The sequence below is a fragment of the Panthera pardus genome, unplaced genomic scaffold, assembly GCF_024362965.1.
Source record: "Panthera pardus isolate Hobbes unplaced genomic scaffold, ASM2436296v1 HiC_scaffold_7, whole genome shotgun sequence".
NCBI lineage: Eukaryota > Metazoa > Chordata > Mammalia > Carnivora > Felidae > Panthera > Panthera pardus.
Genome location: NW_026527002.1, coordinates 46,717,602 through 46,734,931, shown reverse-complemented (window position 1 = coordinate 46,734,931; position 17,330 = coordinate 46,717,602). Strand labels below are relative to the sequence as shown.

At 45.4% G+C, this 17,330-nt stretch overlaps 1 long non-coding RNA gene across 5 annotated transcripts in view; it reads left to right on the top strand.

Moving 5' to 3' along the window:
* The first annotated feature begins 2,378 nt into the window (after window positions 1-2,378).
* The window catches only part of LOC128775258 (uncharacterized), an 85,523-nt gene continuing 70,571 nt past the window's right edge, over window positions 2,379-17,330 (top strand). For 3 of the 5 annotated variants that reach the window (XR_008419874.1, XR_008419873.1, XR_008419870.1), the window contains exons 1-2: window positions 2,379-2,896; window positions 13,252-13,379. This is a non-coding gene — a long non-coding RNA (uncharacterized LOC128775258). Of the gene's footprint in view, window positions 2,897-7,196; window positions 7,449-13,251; window positions 13,380-17,330 lie in introns of all 5 variants that reach the window. The other 2 variants (XR_008419871.1, XR_008419872.1) reach the window with 2 other exon arrangements.

The following is a 17,330-nucleotide window of genomic DNA, read 5'->3' as shown; positions in this document are numbered from 1 at the left end:
GCCAGCTCAGAGCCTGGAGCCTGTTTCAGATTCTGTGTCTCCCTCTCTCTGCCCCTCCCCCGCTTGCACTCTATCTCTCTCTCTCTCTCTAAAATAAATAAACATTTAAAAAATTCTTTTAAAAAGTGAATTTAGCAAGATCACAGCATACAACAATATAGACAAATTATTTGTATTATTAAATACAATCATAACTGAAATTATTAAAAATGCCATAGGCAATAACATTAAAATATTAAATTCTTTATTGGAAATTTCATAAAACATGTATAAGTCACGTACACTGAAAATCATGAACCATTACTGAGAAAAATTAAAGGCGGCTAGATATACCATATTCATGGTTCAGAAGACTCAATATTGTTGAGATGTCAATTCTCCCCAAATTTTGATATATAAATGCAACACAATTTCAGTCAAAATCCTGGCAGGCTTTTGTGGAAATTGACATGCTGGTTCTAGAGTATACATGGAAATGCAAAGGAGGTACCATATGCAAAGCAATTTTAAAACAGAAGAACATCTGAGTTATACTAGCTGATTTCAAGGTGTGTTCTAAGTGTACAGCGATGATCAAAAGTGGTGTTGATGTAGATAGGTATATAGATCCTAGAAAAGACTAGAGAATTCAGAAATAGAAATATGCATGGCTATTTGGATTTTGGCAAAGAAGCCAAGGCAATTCAATGGGGAAAGAATAATAATCTTTTCCACAGGTGGGGCTGAAATAGTTGACTATCCATATGTAAAAGAAAAAAAAAGAAAAGAAAAATGAATGTTGACCCTTATCATACACTATAGATAAAAATTAACCCTGAATGGATCCTGTGACCTAAGGGTAAGAAAACCTTCAAAGCTTTTCGAAGAGAACACAGGAAAAATTTTAGTGACCTGGGTTGGGGAAAGATTTCTTACCTTGGACACATGAAACATGAACTACAGAAGAGAAGGTTAATAAATTAGACTTCACCAAAATGAACAACTTTGGTTCTTCAAAACACATTGTTTAAAAATGAAAAGACAAGCCACAGAATGGGAGAAAATATGTGCGAATCATGTATCAGATAAAAGACTGTATCCAGAATATATATAAAGCAGTGTTACCACTCAATATAGTTCAGAAAAGGAACTACTCAATACAAAAAAAAAAAAAAATGGGCAAAATATTTGAACAGACACTACACCAAAGAAGACACATAAATGGCCACTAAGCACATAAAAAGTGTTACCAGAAAAACAAATGACAATCAAAACTACAATAAGTTACTACTGCAAACACATTAGAATGGCTAAAATTTTAAAAGACACATAACACCAAATGGTGGTGAAGATGTGGGGTAACTGGCACTCTCATACATTGCTGGTGAGAATGTAAAATGATATCACCATTTTGGAAAACATTTTTTATGGAGTTAAACGTACACCTGCCATATGGCCAGCACTCTCACCCTCAGGCACTTACATTGCAGAAGTGCAAATGTATGTCTGCCCAAAGACCTATATACAAATGCCTGTACTAGCTTTATTCATAATAGCCAAACACTGGAATTGAATGTCCATCGACTGGTGAACAGACAAATATATTGCATAATATTCACAAAATAGAAAACTACTTAGCAATAAAAAGGAATGAACTATTTATTTTATTTTTACTTCAGGCTAATCAAGTGAGGCAGCGGGCGGGGAGAAGAAAGAAAGAAACCTGTAACTGGTTGTGACAATTCATTATAAAGACCACTGTACTTGAACTGGCCGGGAAGAGACTCTTGATAATAGCAACAACGTGGGTGAATTTCAAAAGCATTACGCCAAGTCGGGGGGAAAAAAGAATAGAACACAAAGATTATAACACTGTATGTTCCTTGGGATCATGACTTGAGCCGAAGTCAGACGCTTAACTGACTGAGCCACTCAGGTGCCCCTCATGATTTATTTAAGTAACCGCTACACCCAATGTGGGGCTCGAACTCACAACCCCAAGATCAAGACTCTCATGCTCTTCTGAGTGAGCCAGCCAGGTGCCCCCGGGGGGAAACTTTTTAAGGTGATTATGCTCAACATCTTTACCGCAGTGGTGGTTGCACAATTATATGTGTAAAACAAACTTCATCAAATTGAACACTTAAAATTGGTAAGTTTTTGTTGTATGTAAATTATACCTTTCGTAAAAGTGACCTTGCCCCCAAATGAAGCATGTGTCACCTCCAGTCCACAGCTGAAGAAACTGAGGCATATAGAAGGTAAGGAACATGCCTAAGTCACAGAACTAGCCGGTAGTGGGGCTGGGATTCAAACACAGGTGTCCATTTGAGTCCGTAGCTCATCTTTTTTCTTCTGTGTTTCGCTTCCTCCCTTGCTATTCATTGTATAAATAATTATTAAAGGATTGTATTAAAAGCACTTAAAAACTAGCAGAACAGGACCTGTATTATGAAGGCCCCTTGCCCAAGAATGTCTGGTAGTCTTCCCCTTGTGATTCTTACTTCGAAACCCTACCCTCACCTGGCTTCGTTTGGAGGCAGTACACCCGCACAGGGCGTGTGTGTCCTCCCTCTGGGACTGTCGGGTTTCTCGAAGGCGCTGCCGTGCCCACACTGCCTGCCTCGCCCTCCACCTTCTCCTCAAATCCAAGTCTTAGCTTCCCTTACGCCAGCCTCGAATTCACCCCATCCCATGTTCAGCATTTACACTTGTATTTACCAGCTCCACGTGTTTGCTCTTATTTATCTTGTTCTTTCACCTGCAGGCCTATGGAGTCCCTAACTAAGCCAGAAGCGTTGTGGAACGCTGCTGATTGGGTCTGGGTGTCCCCGACTCCCACCTCACATTGCCCGAGACGACATCTTTGACACGCCTAGAGCTCCAATTTGGATCTTCTAAGCTCAATTTGGTTCAGGTGAGCCAACCTTTATTAGGTGTCCACTGGGTCTCAGGCCTGTGAAGCTGCCATTACCCATCAGCGCCGTGCGCGTGGTAACAGGAATGCGAGTAAGGCCCAGGCCACGACAGCAGACGGCGCTGTGGGGCGTGATAGAGGGTAGTGTGGGGAGGGAGCTGTCTTCACAGAAGAGGTGACGCCTGTGTTGGGTTTGAGTGACGGAGAGGAGATGTACAAATTCCTGGGAATATCCGCCCCAAACCATGGAAGCATGCATGAGTGCACGTTTCTAGCAGAGGCTGGTACTGTTGGGTACAGAGGCAAAGGGAGAGGGCAGGAGCTGAGGGCCAGAAGGTAGCAGGAGCCACACAAGGGCAGGCTCCTGACGCAAGAATCGGGAGCCAGGTGGGGTGCCTGGGTGGCTCAGTCAGTTAAGCGTCCAACTCCTGGTTTCGGCTCAGGTCATGATCTCAAGTTTTTGAGTTCGAGCCCTGCGTTGGGTTCTGTGCTGACAACCTGGAGCCTGCTTGGGATTCTCTGCCCTCCTTTTTCTCTCTGCCCCTCCCCAGCTCTATTTATTTCAGTTATAAATAAACTTAATAAAAAATATAAAAATAAAGGAATCAGGAGGCAGGTGTGCTGTTTCCAGGTGAGCTGTTACCAAAGAGGGGCAGACTCTGGCCCAGGTACAGGACGCAAAGTGATAAAGGGAGCATGTATGAGCTTTGACTCTGTGTTAGGCACTTGTAATCACTTGACGTGTGTTAGGTCACTAATCCTCACAATCCTATCAGGTAGTAAGACCATTGTTAGGCTCATTTTACAGATGAGAAAACAGAGGCCTAGAGAGGGTAAGTAATATGCCCACAATTTTTTTAAATTTTGTTTTTTTAACATTTATTCATCTTTGAGAGACAGAGAGAGAGAGAGAGAGAGAGAGTGTGAGTGGGGGAGGAACAGAGAGAGAGGGAGACACAGAATCTGAAGCAGGCTCCAGGCTCTGAGCTGTCGGCACAGAGCCGGATGCGGGACCTGAACTCACTGGCTTGCGAGATCATGACCTGAGCTGAAGTCAGAAGCTTAACCGACTGAGCCACCCAGGTGCCCCCACAATTTGTTTTTAAATTTTTTTTTTTTTTAACGTTTATTTATTTTTGAGACAGAGAGAGACAGAGCATGAACGGGGGAGGGGCAGAGAGAGAGGGAGACACAGAATCGGAAACAGGCTCCAGGCTCTGAGCCATCTGCCCAGAGCCCGACGCGGGGCTCGAACTCACGGACCGTGAGATCGTGACCTGAGCCGAAGTCGGATGCTTAACCGACTGAGCCACCCAGGCACCCCCACAATTTGTTTTTAAGATGCGAACCCAGGAAGCCTGACTCAAGAGCCCAACTTTAACTACTTTGCTACTCTTGTCCCAGAAATATTGGAAGGACTTCAGTTATTTATTTATTATTTATTTTTTATTTTTTAAAGCTCATGTATTTATTTTGAAAGAGACAGAGACAATGGCAGGGGAGGGGGAGAGAGAGAGAGGGAGAGAGAGAATCCTGAGCAGGCTCCGTGCTGTCAGTGCAGAGCCCGACGTGGGGCTTGAACTCACAAAACCATGAGATCGTGACCTGAGCTGAAACCAAGAGTCAGACGCTTAACCGACTGAGCCACCCAGGCGCCCCAGGACTTCAGTTTTTTAAATGCCTCCAAATAGCAGTAGGCCGATCAGAGGGAGCAACTAGAGTGTAGGCAAAAATTTTAAATAAGGGAAATAAACCAGTCTCAAAATACCAAGGCTGGAGGTATTCCCCACCCCCCACCCCGCCCCGAAAAATAGCAAGATATTTATAGACCTCTTAGTATCTGGAATAGAGGGTTATCATCTGTAGAAGATTGTAATTTACAAACATCATAAAGTAGAAATTCGTTGATGACCCTTTAAGGCAATGCTGCTCAGATTATGCCTTCCGAGCTGGGTTTCAAGCGTGTCTGGAGGGAGGTGGCATCTTCCTGGGCCACGGCTGCCTTTTCTCCCAGAGAGGACCCGGTGGTCTCCCCCGTGCCTGTACCCAGATGTTCAGGACACAGAGGGGACACCCATGAGACCAACACCCAGGCTCAGAATGTATGTGAGTCACAGCATTCCTTTTGACCACTGGCATCTTCAAGGTCATAATTAACATCCTGTTGCTCATGAACAAAGTCCGGATTCCTCAGTTTGGCCTTCGTGGTCACCCACAACTACCTTTCCCAGTTCACCGGTCCCCACCTAGCCCCACATATCTCTCCTCCAGGCCACACGACCCACTCTCCTAAATTTAGACCAGACTTGTGTATTCCTAGGTCTGGGTCTACATTCCCACTGTTGCCTTGGCCTGGTCACACCCCCTCATCTCCCTCTCAGCTGTCCTATCAAACAAAATCCGACCCATCTCTCCAGCCTCAGGTCAAGGACAACCTGGGCATGCCCATGAGAGGCAGCCTCTCCTGGGGGGGGTTAGTGCCTACTGGCCACATGCCTCGCTCCCAGGACTGGGTCATGCACAGGCTTGCATGCCCCCCAGGGACCAGGACTGGCCCTGACATAGACTGGGCACTCGTTAAATATTCGCTGAATGACTGCCGGGTTTACTTATTTTTTCATTTCCTCCAATTCCTGAGAATCTTCAATTCCAGAAATCTCAAATGAGTATCTGTCACTTATTGAAAAGACTCACAGAAGAGGTATTTCAGAGCTTCTCTCCATGACTTGGTCTAGAATATGGTATCTCACTGTTGGGAAGGTCATCCTGCTGTTTAATTCAGCTTCTCCAGCCACACCGTAGGCTGATTTTTGTTGTTCTTGTTCTTGTTATCACCTCTGTACTTTGGAGAACAGCTGGTGCCCATATTTGGCATAACAATTTTCGGTAGACCTTAGAATTCTGTCACATGATCTGCTATCACACAGGGTAGCGTGATGTCCCTGAACAGAACCCCATAACATGGAAGCCTCCACATGGCATGACGAGCGCACACGCATCATAGTCCTGTTTTTCTCTAATCAATGCCTCCTGTGCATTTGAAGGTTCTATTAAATTAACTTTCTCCTTCTTGGTTAAATAATCTCTGTTCCCCCCAGAGATTATTTCTGGCCTTATCCAATGTTTTCAAGTTGAAATAGAAATAAATATTCTTGTAAGGGTCTAAGGAAACTTCTAAGTATATTAAATCCTGTGTGTATCTGTATGGTGTGTGTGTGTGTGTGTGTGTGTGTGTGTGTGTGAGTGAGAGAGGGGTGTGTATGTGGGGTGTGTGTGTTTGTGATGGGTGTGTATGTGGGGTGTGTGTGTGTGTGTGAGGGGTGTGTATATGGGGGGGGTGTGGGTGTAAGTGAGGGGTATGTATGTGTCTGTCTGTCTGAGGGAGACTGAGAGATTATTGAACTGTCCTTCTAAAGATCAGGTTATGGTATAAAAATACTAAACTAGGGGCGCCTGGGTGGCTCAGTCGGTTAAGCGTCCGACTTCAGCTCAGGTCACGATCTCGCAGTCCGTGGGTTCGAGCCCTGCGTCGGGCTCTGGGCTGATGGCTCAGAGCCTGGAGCCTGCTTCCGATTCTGTGTCTCCCTCTCTCTCTGCCCCTCCCCCATTCATGCTCTGTCTCTCTCTGTCTCAAAAATAAATAAATTAAAAAAAAAAAAAATACTAAACTAGTCTGAAGTTTACCGAACATGCGGTAAGCATTTGGAAACCCGCTTAAGTACTTGGAATCTTCTAACAGCTGGGCCCTCTGTCATTTTAGCTCCAAGAAATTGATCAAAGACCATCAATTAGCCCTTTATGGGGTCACCTCAGTCTGGCCTCAGAGCAACAGATGTGGAAAGGGGCGAGAGAGCAGTGTTTCCCACAGAGTGTGAGCTTGGCATTTTTCACTTTTGAGAGCTACTTGAAGATTCCTAGGTGTGACTTTCCTGGCACGGACCCAGCGATTCTTCGCTGCCTGGATCAATCCTAAAGGAGTGGCGGGTTTTGGTTTTGCATTTGTGCTTTAGGTACAATCTTCATCATTGTCCACACATGCACACACACCCACAATTTCATCCACGGTAAAATCTCAATCATTGTCTCCATTCTCTCTCTCTCTCTCTCTCTCTCTCTCTCTCTCTCTCTCTCTCTCTCTCACACACACACACACACACACACACTCATCCATCGTGGTGCTTCACTCAAACTGGTGAATGGGCTGAGGATGAGGCTTGCCTTCTGCTCTCTTCCAAGGAGAGCCGCTTTGAAACAACCCACCAGGACATTAGAACAAACCCGCTTTTGTTTTATCCAGCAGATGGCGCTGTGCACCACACTCTGCTGGGCCATCTACCGGTAACGTCGAGGGACTCGACAACCTCAGGGAGGTTGTTCCTCCAAAGCCTGGAGTTAGGGCGAGGCTCCACTCTGATCCACTCTCCTCTCCTCTGCAGTCTTATAGACATTATGCATCCACCACAGCCGTCAATGGATCCTAAAACGTATAAAAACTGCTTCCTGCTAATACATTCATTCAGGAACCTTCCAGTGAGTGTCCCCTGTGTGACAGGTGCAGTTCTCAGAGCTGGGGGTATGGGGGTGAGCGAAGCAGATGACTAAATGATGCCCACTGCCCGTGAGACGATGAAAACATACAAATAAATCTGTCACATAACGTAATCTCAGTCATCAGTCATACTCGGAAGAGAAAATAAGCAGGTTCTTTCAGTGGGCTGGTCTGAGAAAGCCTTTCTGTGGGGTGACAGGTGAGCAGAGGCCTGAATGATTCACAAAATGTGTCTCCAACCTCCAGGGCACCTGAGAATGACCTGAGGAGCTTTTCAGCACCCCTGAGGTGTGCTGACCTAATTGGTCAGGGCCAGGGTCGGGGCGCTGGGGGTTTGAACTCTCCCAGGTGGTCTTAATGTCCAGCCGGCGTTGAGAACCATTGACTCTCAATACCTCAGCAGAAAATCATGCCCCTTGGTAGAGTATTTTCCTGTAACTGAATGAAAAGGGTTCCATGATAGGACTCAGAAAGGTGTCAGCGACTCTTCTCGCTGCTGCCTGACTGACATATGGCGGGCTGCATCCTGGAGGCCTTGGGTTGGGACTGGACCGGTGGTGACACTGTCCCAGGCGGCTCCCTGAAGTCCAGCCAAGCTGGGCGGCTGAGCTCGCTCGGCCAGCCAGAAAACACACCTGACCCTACCAGGCCTCCGGGCCCGGGAATCATCTTAGAAAGGATCCCTCTCCTACCCCTATGTGAGTACACTTGGGTGCCCTACCTGGGAGCAGAGGACTTTCCTACCACCTGTCTTAAGGTAGGGAGCACGCTTTCTGCTGTCCAGGTGACCACCTTAAGCTGCTTCTCCTACAACTGCACCTCTCTGACCTTGTACCTAACTCCCTGCCTCTCCGCCTTCTGCTCTGGAATTCATCAAGAGTCTCAGGCTAAACACAGAGGACAAACCAGTGGCTGCCAGAGGGGAAGGGCGTGGGGAGTGGGCAAAATGGGTGAAGGGGAGAGGGAGATACAGGCTTCCAGTTAGGGAATGAATGAGTCACAGGAATAAAAGGCACAGCATAGGGAGTAAAGCCAGTGACACTGTAAGAGCATTGTATAGTGACAGGTGGTAGCTACAGTTCGGGGAGCATAGCCTAACTTACAAACTTGTTGAATCACTATGTTATACACCCGAAACTAATGTAACTTTCGGGTCAACCACACTCAAATAAATAAATAAATGGGGAGGGGGAATCTTTAAGGGAAAGGGGCTCTCGGGACTAGATTCTGGAACTATTGAGTGGGCCCAGGTGTGCTCTGGGAGCCTCATGGACTCCAGCCCTCAGCTGCTGACCCTGATTCTGTCTCATTTGGGACACATGGGTCCCATCTCCACTGGTGCCCAACAGTGAGCTGTCTTGGAGAGCATTTCCTTGTTTCTCTTTCAGACAAGCTGGAGGTTGTCTTTCCCTCGTCTGAAATGCTGGCCAGGAATGGCTCGCCACATGCACCTTCCTGAGACTCGTGCTCCAGGGCAGATCTTGCCCTCAGACACTGAAGTGCTCAAGGAGGCGAGGGGAGGATCTAGGCTGAGAACAGACATACTAAAGAGAACCCTCGGGGCACCTGGGTGGCTCAGTCAGTTAAGCATCCGACTTCAGCCCGGGTCATGATCTCACGGCTCGTGGGTTTGAGCCCCGCTTCGGGCTCTGTGCTGACAGCTCAGAGCCTGGAGCCTGCTTCAGATTGTGTCTCCCTTTCTCTCTACCCCTGCCCATGCTCTCTCTCTCAAAAAATAAATAAACGTTAAAAAAAAGAGAGAGAGAAGAGAACCCTCTGTAATGAGATCTCCATGGTATTTGTCCTGGGGCCCAAGGTCACAGTTCTCTTTTTCCTTATTTTTAATCATAGAAAATTCAAAGCACACACAGGAGTAGAAAGAATTGTAAAGTGAAACCCCAGGGACCCCGTCATCCAGCTTCAACAGGTTGTCATCTGTCATTATAACTCTAGGAGCCGGGGATAGGGAAGTACAGTAGGTTTCAGATAACATGTCATGGTACCCATAAATATGTCAGAGGCACATCTTTAACAGATAGCATTTTCAACACGCTCACCATGCATTTATCACCTAATGCCACAGTAGTTCATATTCATATTTCCCTGTTGTCTTTTTTTGGTTTTTTTTCAACTTTTGAGTGGGGGTGTAGAGGGAAAGAGAGAGGGGAGACTCTTAAGCAGTTCCATGCTCAATTAGGAGCCCAACACAGGACTCACTCCCACGACCCTGGGATCATGACCTGACCCCAAATCAAGAGTCGGACGCTCAACTGACCGAGCCACCCAGGCGCCCCTCCCTATTGTCTTGAAGGTCAGTTTGCTTAAACTGAGACCAAATTGTTCCTTGATACGGGCAAATATCGTATTCATTTTCCATTTAACCCACTTCCAACTCCCCAGTTCTTGTTGGGTGAGGAGCAGGAAGTTAGGTAAGAACATTGACAGTGACTTGAGAGGTTTAGAGGAAGGCAAGTGGCTTATGACTTAGGGTGGGATCTGGATAAGCCTTCTCTTCCCTGCTCTCTGAGGGAAAGACAAGCTTACTTGTTATGAGCCTTAAAATTCACAGTGATCTGTTAAGTACTCATCAAAAGCAAATAAGCATTATTACATAAATCCCCAACAGTATTTCGCTATATAAAAAAAAAAAGATATTAGTTAAGCTCTATTCTCTGATGTGAAAAGTCAACTGAATCACTCAGATAATTCTTAAGAAATGCATTAAATGTTTAATGGCCTTGTTCTTAAAAGAGATACCCTCCCCCACCCAGTCAAACCACTCTTTTGAGTTTAGAAGTGTTATTTAACAAAAACAAAATCCACTGTTCTTCCTTCCCTCGGTCATTAGAAGATGGTCTTTAGCTCTTGGTTAGTTTTCATTCTTTTCCCTGGAAGACGTTCCCCTTAGAAAGGAAGGGAGAGTAAATCGAAGAGTGCAGTGCATTAACAGGGATCTAGTCGAGGGTAGAATGCTAAATTGTAACTTCTCTCTGGGCAGAAGAAGATTTTGCTATATTTTATTTATTAGGTTGACTCCTTTGTTGATACAAATCCCATGAGATGTTGTAATCTCTTAGCTATGCTTTAGAGGAAGGTTTTAGTCTCCTTCTGCTACTGTAACACATTGGTCAAACTCGGTGGCTTAAAACAACACACATTTATCACGGTATGGTTCTAGAGATCAGAAATTTAAAATGAATTTTACAGCACTAAAATCAAGATGTTGGCAGGCCTGGTACTTTCTAGAAGCTCTAGCCGAAAATGCGTTCCTTGCCTCTCCCAGCTCCTAGAGTCCGCCCACATTCCCTGGCTCGTGGTCCCTTCCTCACATCACTCAGACCACTTGCTTCTGCATCACATCTCCTGCTACCCGCCCTGGTCTCCTGCCTTCCTACTATCAGGATCCTTGTGATCATGTTGGGCACCCACAGGTCATTAGGATGATCTCTCCATCTCAAAATCTTTCATTTAAACACATCTGCAAGGTCTCTTTTTTTTGCCATATATAGTAACATTTACAGGTTCAGGGGATCAGGATTTGGGCATTGCTTAAGGGAAGGAACGAGCTGTTGAAAATCCAGGCCTCATAAACCACCCCAGAACTCTCTCTTCTTTTAGTCTTCTTGGGGGTGGCCAGTTGACAGTCACATACACTGTACTCTGGGAAATCCAAAGCTGGTCATTTGTTGAAGGGTAGAAATTTGTGGTCCCCGAAGCAGACAATATGCATTTTCTCCCTTGTGAATCAAAATTGCTCAAAACTGTGAGTATCCATAGACAACTATTGAGATATCATCATCAAATAGCTTCAGTCTTGGACTTGTGTGGTTTCTATGGGGTTGTGCAAACATTAGGTACATTTGCCATCCCTCTCAAATCAGGGCAGGGTCTGGTACTGCTTTGACCGTGTCCAGGCCTTAAGAGTCAGACAGCTTTCACTTCCTGTCTCCCAGAACACTGGATCTGGAGGCCTAATCTTCCAGGTAAGAAGTCCAACAACCTTGCTGGGGAGATTGCATGGAGAGGTCTGGAGGTTGCTGGGAGAGGAAGAAAGCCACAGCCTCCCAGCTATCCCTGCCAGGGCACCATTTATGTGAGCAAGCTGTCGTGGATCTTCCAGACCAGCTCACTCTGGCTGAATACCACCGAATGACTCAGTCTACACCACAGGCAGAAGAACCACCTTATCAAGTCCTCTCTGAATTCCTGATCTACAAAATTGTGACATACAAGAAAGAGGTTGTAGTGTTAAACCTCTAGGTTTAAGACTGTTCTGCAACAATTTGATGACCAGACAGAATTTGGTGGCCACTACTCACACACTGTGTGCTAGTCACTCTCTAGAGGGTCTAAGGGTAGAAACGGAGGGGGCAGCCATCCCCAAATCCCAATCCACAGTATCATCAGAGAGTGTAGATTTGGACCTTTCCTGTCTACATAGTGAGAAACTGATGGATTGACTCATCTCCGAAGTGAGGATCATGGCAACAAAGAGTCAGAGTTTTTTTGGAGTGACAAATGGAATAAGAAGAGTTTTGTAATCTGAGAAGGCCTATCCGGATGTCGTACTTAGTAGTGGTAGTTATAGTAACGGTGTTACAGGAGGATTAAATGGAGAATAGTCATTCTCTGCTTGTTTAATATTGTCTCCAAGGGTGGGTGTTGATAACAGGTTTAGAGCAATATGATTTTGCATCATAACTCATTTTCACTGTTGAGAAGGAAGAAAAGGACAAGGGAAGAGGAAAACAAGTTATTATTTTTTTCCTCCCAGAGAGTTTGGGACCTAGAGTGTTACTTGCTAATGTATTACGTAATTGTAGATTATGTAATTTGTGGACACATGTATTCTCTTCCTGTCCTGAGCTGACCCTCTCCTCTCTTGCTTTCTCTGATCCCCGTGCAATTTTCTGTGTATCCTGCCACTACAATAGAATGAAAATGTATTTTTTAGACCTCAGCTGAGCCTGTGACTGCTTATTTAAAACCAATTGCCCTTCAGAAGTTTGATCAAGCCTCGTATAAACAATGATTAAAGAGCTGGAGTGGAATAAGTCTGCCTCTCCAGGGAAGACAGTTCGTGCAATCAAGGCATGAACTTGAGCCCAGAAAAGAGCCAGCACATGTAGTGCCTTTGCAGACATTTCAAGTTTAGTCTGTCCATACTGAGGTCTGCAAAAGATTAGAAGCTGGAATTCTAGGCCTGTCAGGAACCAGAGCCACACAGCCTCTGGGACCAGAGGCCTTTGGTCACAAGATACGGGAGCCTCTTCTCAAGCAACTGAGACAGAACATGCAAACGTGTATTTCTGTCTTGTAGGGTAAGATTCCTGGGCCGGATGTCCGTTTTCAATTTTAAAAACTGGTTTAGAATTCTCCCTGTGTTCTTAGCCATAAGAAAGGCTTTGCTCACTGTTGACTAGCCTACCCTGATGGAAAACAAACAAAATGTTAGGTTTTGAAAACAATACAAATCAGACTTCCCTGCCGGACCACCCTGTTTAAGGACAGCAGGAGAGATCCAGGTGGCTTTTCTGTGCTTGAGGTTTTCACCTTTTCACTGTGAGAGTTGCTCTGAGTACGGTTAGCACAGCTCTTGTGAGGTCAGGGTGCCATCTTCCAAAGACAGGACCCCTTATTTTGAAAGAAACCGGCTGCATCCTAGGCCAGATATTGAAAGTCAGAGACCTGAGGGCATCCCACGGCCTGGAGCGAAGGGGAAATGGCCAATACTGTGTTTTCCCGGTGGTGAGCTGTGTTTGCTCAGGCTGAGAAAGGAATGAAAGTGTTCCTTTCTCCCGATAAGGTGAAATTTCTCCCGACCAAATTCCCTGACACCCAGTGATTATACCTCCGAAGCGGCCAAGCCCGCAGCACACAGGAAGGAACAGTGACGTGCCCTGGAGAAGACACAGGTGCTACTGAACGGAGACGGTGAGGGCGGAAGGAAGGGGTGGAAGCTCACCCCGGGGATCCAGCGGGAGCTGGGGACGCAGGGCTGCACACGGGCCAAAAGGAAGGGATTTGGGATGGGCACACTTGACTTTGCCATTGGCGTGTGCCTTTGGCAAGTCCTCTGACGACTCTAAATTACATTCCTCATTGGGAGAATGGGGATATCGTCTGTTTCATGGATTCTGGGTGAGAGTGCCTGTTGCAGGTCATGTTCACGGCACAGGACGAGGGAAGAGTGGGGCTGTTGAAACATAAGAAACCGGTGAGACTGAAGTCATCGATACAAGTCATTCCCAGCTTGGGGGCAAGGACGGGGCTTCTGTGCAAGGCTTAGGGCCTCAGTCGGGATTGCTCTGGGATCCAAGGAGCTGGTGGTGAGTGGTCCTGAGTCTCTGCGGGGTCATTAACCTCTTCAGCTGTGCCACGAGGCAGGCAGGGCCTGGGACTCCAGGCCATAACAGAGCTGACACCCACGGCAGGCTGTGCATACTCTCCGTTCTTTTTATTTTAAAAAATTGTTTTAATGTTTATTTATTTTTGAAAGAGAGACAGAGTATGAGATGGGGAGGGGCAAAGAGAGAGAGGGAGACACAGAATCTGAAGCAGGCTCCAGGCTCTGAGTTGTCACACAGGGTTTGAACTCATGAACCACAAGATCACGACCTAGGAGGAAGTTGGATGCTTAACTGACTGAGCCACCCAGCGGCCTCCATACCCTCAGTTCTTAATGAAGGCTTGTAGCAACCCAACTCGTCTCAATTGCAGGTTATGCCGCTTTCCCAATCTTCATGTACCCATCTGGCAAGCTTTCTTTTTTTTTTTTTAATTTAATTTTTTAAATTTACATCCAGGTTAGTTAGCGTATAGTGCAATAATGATTTTAGGAGTAGAAGCCAGTGATTCATCCCCCACATATAACACCTAGGGCTCATCCCAACAAGTGTCCTCCTTAATGCCCCTTGCCCATTTAGCCCAACCCCTCCAGCAACCCTTCCATCAACCCTCAGTTTGTTCTCTGCATTTAAGAGTCTCTTTATGTTTTGCCCCTCTCCCTGTTTTTATATTATTTTGCTTCCCTTCCCTTATTTTCATGTTTTGTATCTTCAACTCCACGTATGAATGAAGTCATATGATATTTGTCTTTCTCTGACTAATTTCGCTTAGCATAATACCCTCCATGTTGTTGCAAATGGCAAGATTGCATTCTTCTTGACTGCCAAGTAATAGTCCATTGTGTATATATATCACGTCTTCTTTATCCTTTCATCTGTCGATGGACATTTGGGGTCTTTCCATAATTTGGCTATTGTCAATAGTGCTGCTATAAACGTTGGGGTGCAGGTGCCCCTTCGAAACAGCATACCTGTCTGTATCCCTTGGATAAATACTTAGTAGTGCAATTGCTGGGTCCTAGGGTAGTTCTATTTTTAACTGTTTGAGGAACCTCCATACTGTTTTCCAGAGTGGCTGCACCAGTTTGCATTCCCACCAGCAATCCATCTGGCAAGGTTTCACCCATGAAGACTCACCCACTCTGATGAAAGTTGGACTTTAAATGAATATTTGGAAAGGGATTAGGTGGCAGGTCTTCATTTCCCATTCCTTTTTTGCAGCTGGTATTCCAAGTCACCAGTCACCAAAATAAACCTGCTTTTTTACTTTAAGCCAAAAATTTCTGTTGATAGACTGATGGTGTACAAATGGTGACCTTTCTGGATTTGCAGAATTCTTTGAATACATTATTTATTAGCTCACAGGTCCTGCATAGAGTTGTAAGATAGATGTCGAGAAGGCCAAAGAAGAAAATGCTAAAGGAAATTCTATTTGTGATAGGAGCTTCACAGGATTTCTAAATATGTTGTGAAACCTATATTTCGGCGTCTGCCTCCACAATGGTCATGGATGTTAGGGTAAACAACTTGGCTTCACTTTTATCATTTTGGGGGAAGTCTAGCTTATTCAGGGGGAAAAAGGGCAAATAGCAAGAAATAGTATCTTTGCAATAATGCCTTTTCCAAATGTTTTGCATTTGCTCACCCATGAGATAATCGTGACAACCTCGTGATGGAGCAGGAGTTAGGTATGGTGTCAACATTGACACCTGGCTGAACAAAGTCAGAGAGCTGTCTCTCTAGGGCCCTGGCAGAGGTCACAATGATAGTGACAGAGAAGGGTTGGAGCCAAGGTTTCCTGTCGGCCTATCTCTTACTGATGAAAGTTTTAAAAATGTTCTTTCTTTTATTATAAAAGTAATACAGGGGCGCCTGGGTGGCTCAGTCTGTTGGGCGTCCGACTTCAGCTCAGGTCATGATCTCACGGCTGATGGGTTCGAGCCCCGCATCGGGCTCTGTGCTGACAGCTCAGAGCCTGGAGCCGGCTTTGGATTCTGTGTCTCCCTCTCTCTCTGCCCCTCCCCTGCTCGCACTCTGTCTCTCTCTCTCTCTCTCTCTCAAAATAAATAAACATTAAAAAAAAATAAAATAAAAGTAATACGTACTCATGAAAAAATTAGAAAATAGAGAAAATTAGAGAACAAAAATTACTCCTAATTCTACCACTTCGACACCATTATTGTTAACATCTTTGATCCAGAAGATAAAGGACTTCTGTGTGCTCCCCTCTACACGCTCAGGTATGTCGTGAGTACCTGCTCTTAGCAATCTTACACTAATTGAACTGTCATACAGATCCTTGCTTGGCATTCAGAGAGACAAGTGGCTGTCCACCCAGTATGAGCTGAGCGGCACCAAAAGAGAGCCAGTTGTGCCCACTCCCTTCTTCTGGGACCATTATTAAGTCACTTCTTAGGCCAAGTAATCATGTCTCCAAAAAGCAGGTCCCTATTTGTTGCAACTAGGTCTTAGGAGATGAGTAACCCATTAGCATCCGTGAACAGAGACCAGTTTCTCAGATTAACTGGCTCAGAACAAGACTCTGATGGAAGGGAAGGATGGGTAATTGTTTGTTTTTTTAACAAATTAAATGCATTATTTACTTGTTTATTTTATTTTTATTTATTTTTATTTTTTAAATTTACATCCAAGTTAGTTAGCATATAGTGTAGCAATGATTTCAGGAGTAGATTCCTTAATGCCCCTTCCCCATTTAGCCCACCCCCCGTCCCACCACCCCTCCAGAAACCCTCTGTTTGTTCCATATTTAAATTTTTTTTTTCAACTTTTTTTTTATTTATTTTTGGGACAGAGAGAGAGAGACAGAGCATGAACGGGGGAGGGGCAGAGAGAGAGGGAGACAGAGAATCGGAAACAGGCTCCAGGCTCCGAGCCATCAGCCCGGAGCCTGACGCGGGGCTCGAACTCAGGGACCGCGAGATCGTGACCTGGCTGAAGTCGGACGCTTAACCGACTGCGCCACCCAGGTGCCCCTGTTTGTTCCATATTTAAGAGTCTCTTATGTTGTGTCCCCCTCCCTGTTTTTATATTGTTTTTGCTTCCATTCCCTTGTGTTCATCTGTTCTGTGTCTTAAAGTCCTCGAATGAGTGAAGTCATAGGATTTTTGTCTTCCTCTGACTGATTTCACTTAGCACGATACCCTCTAGTTCCATCCATGTAGTTGCAAATGGCAAGATTTCATTCTTTTTGATTGCCGAGTAATACTCCATTATACATATACCACATCCTCTTTATCCATTCTTCGGTCAATGGACATTTGGGCTCTTTCCATCCTTTGGCTATTGTCGATGGTGCTGCTATCAACATGGGGGTGCATGTGCCCCTTTGAAACAGCACACCTGTAGGATGGGTAATTGTTAAAACTAGTGTGAGGAGTGTTTTCAAAGCTATAACAGGGGCGGGTGGTCTCTCTGGTCGATGACACCTGACATTCTACTGCTGCTGTCATCCTCATATGACAGGACAGATGGTTTTCCAAAGATGGAGATATCTATCTCATACAGCATGTCCTTCTTA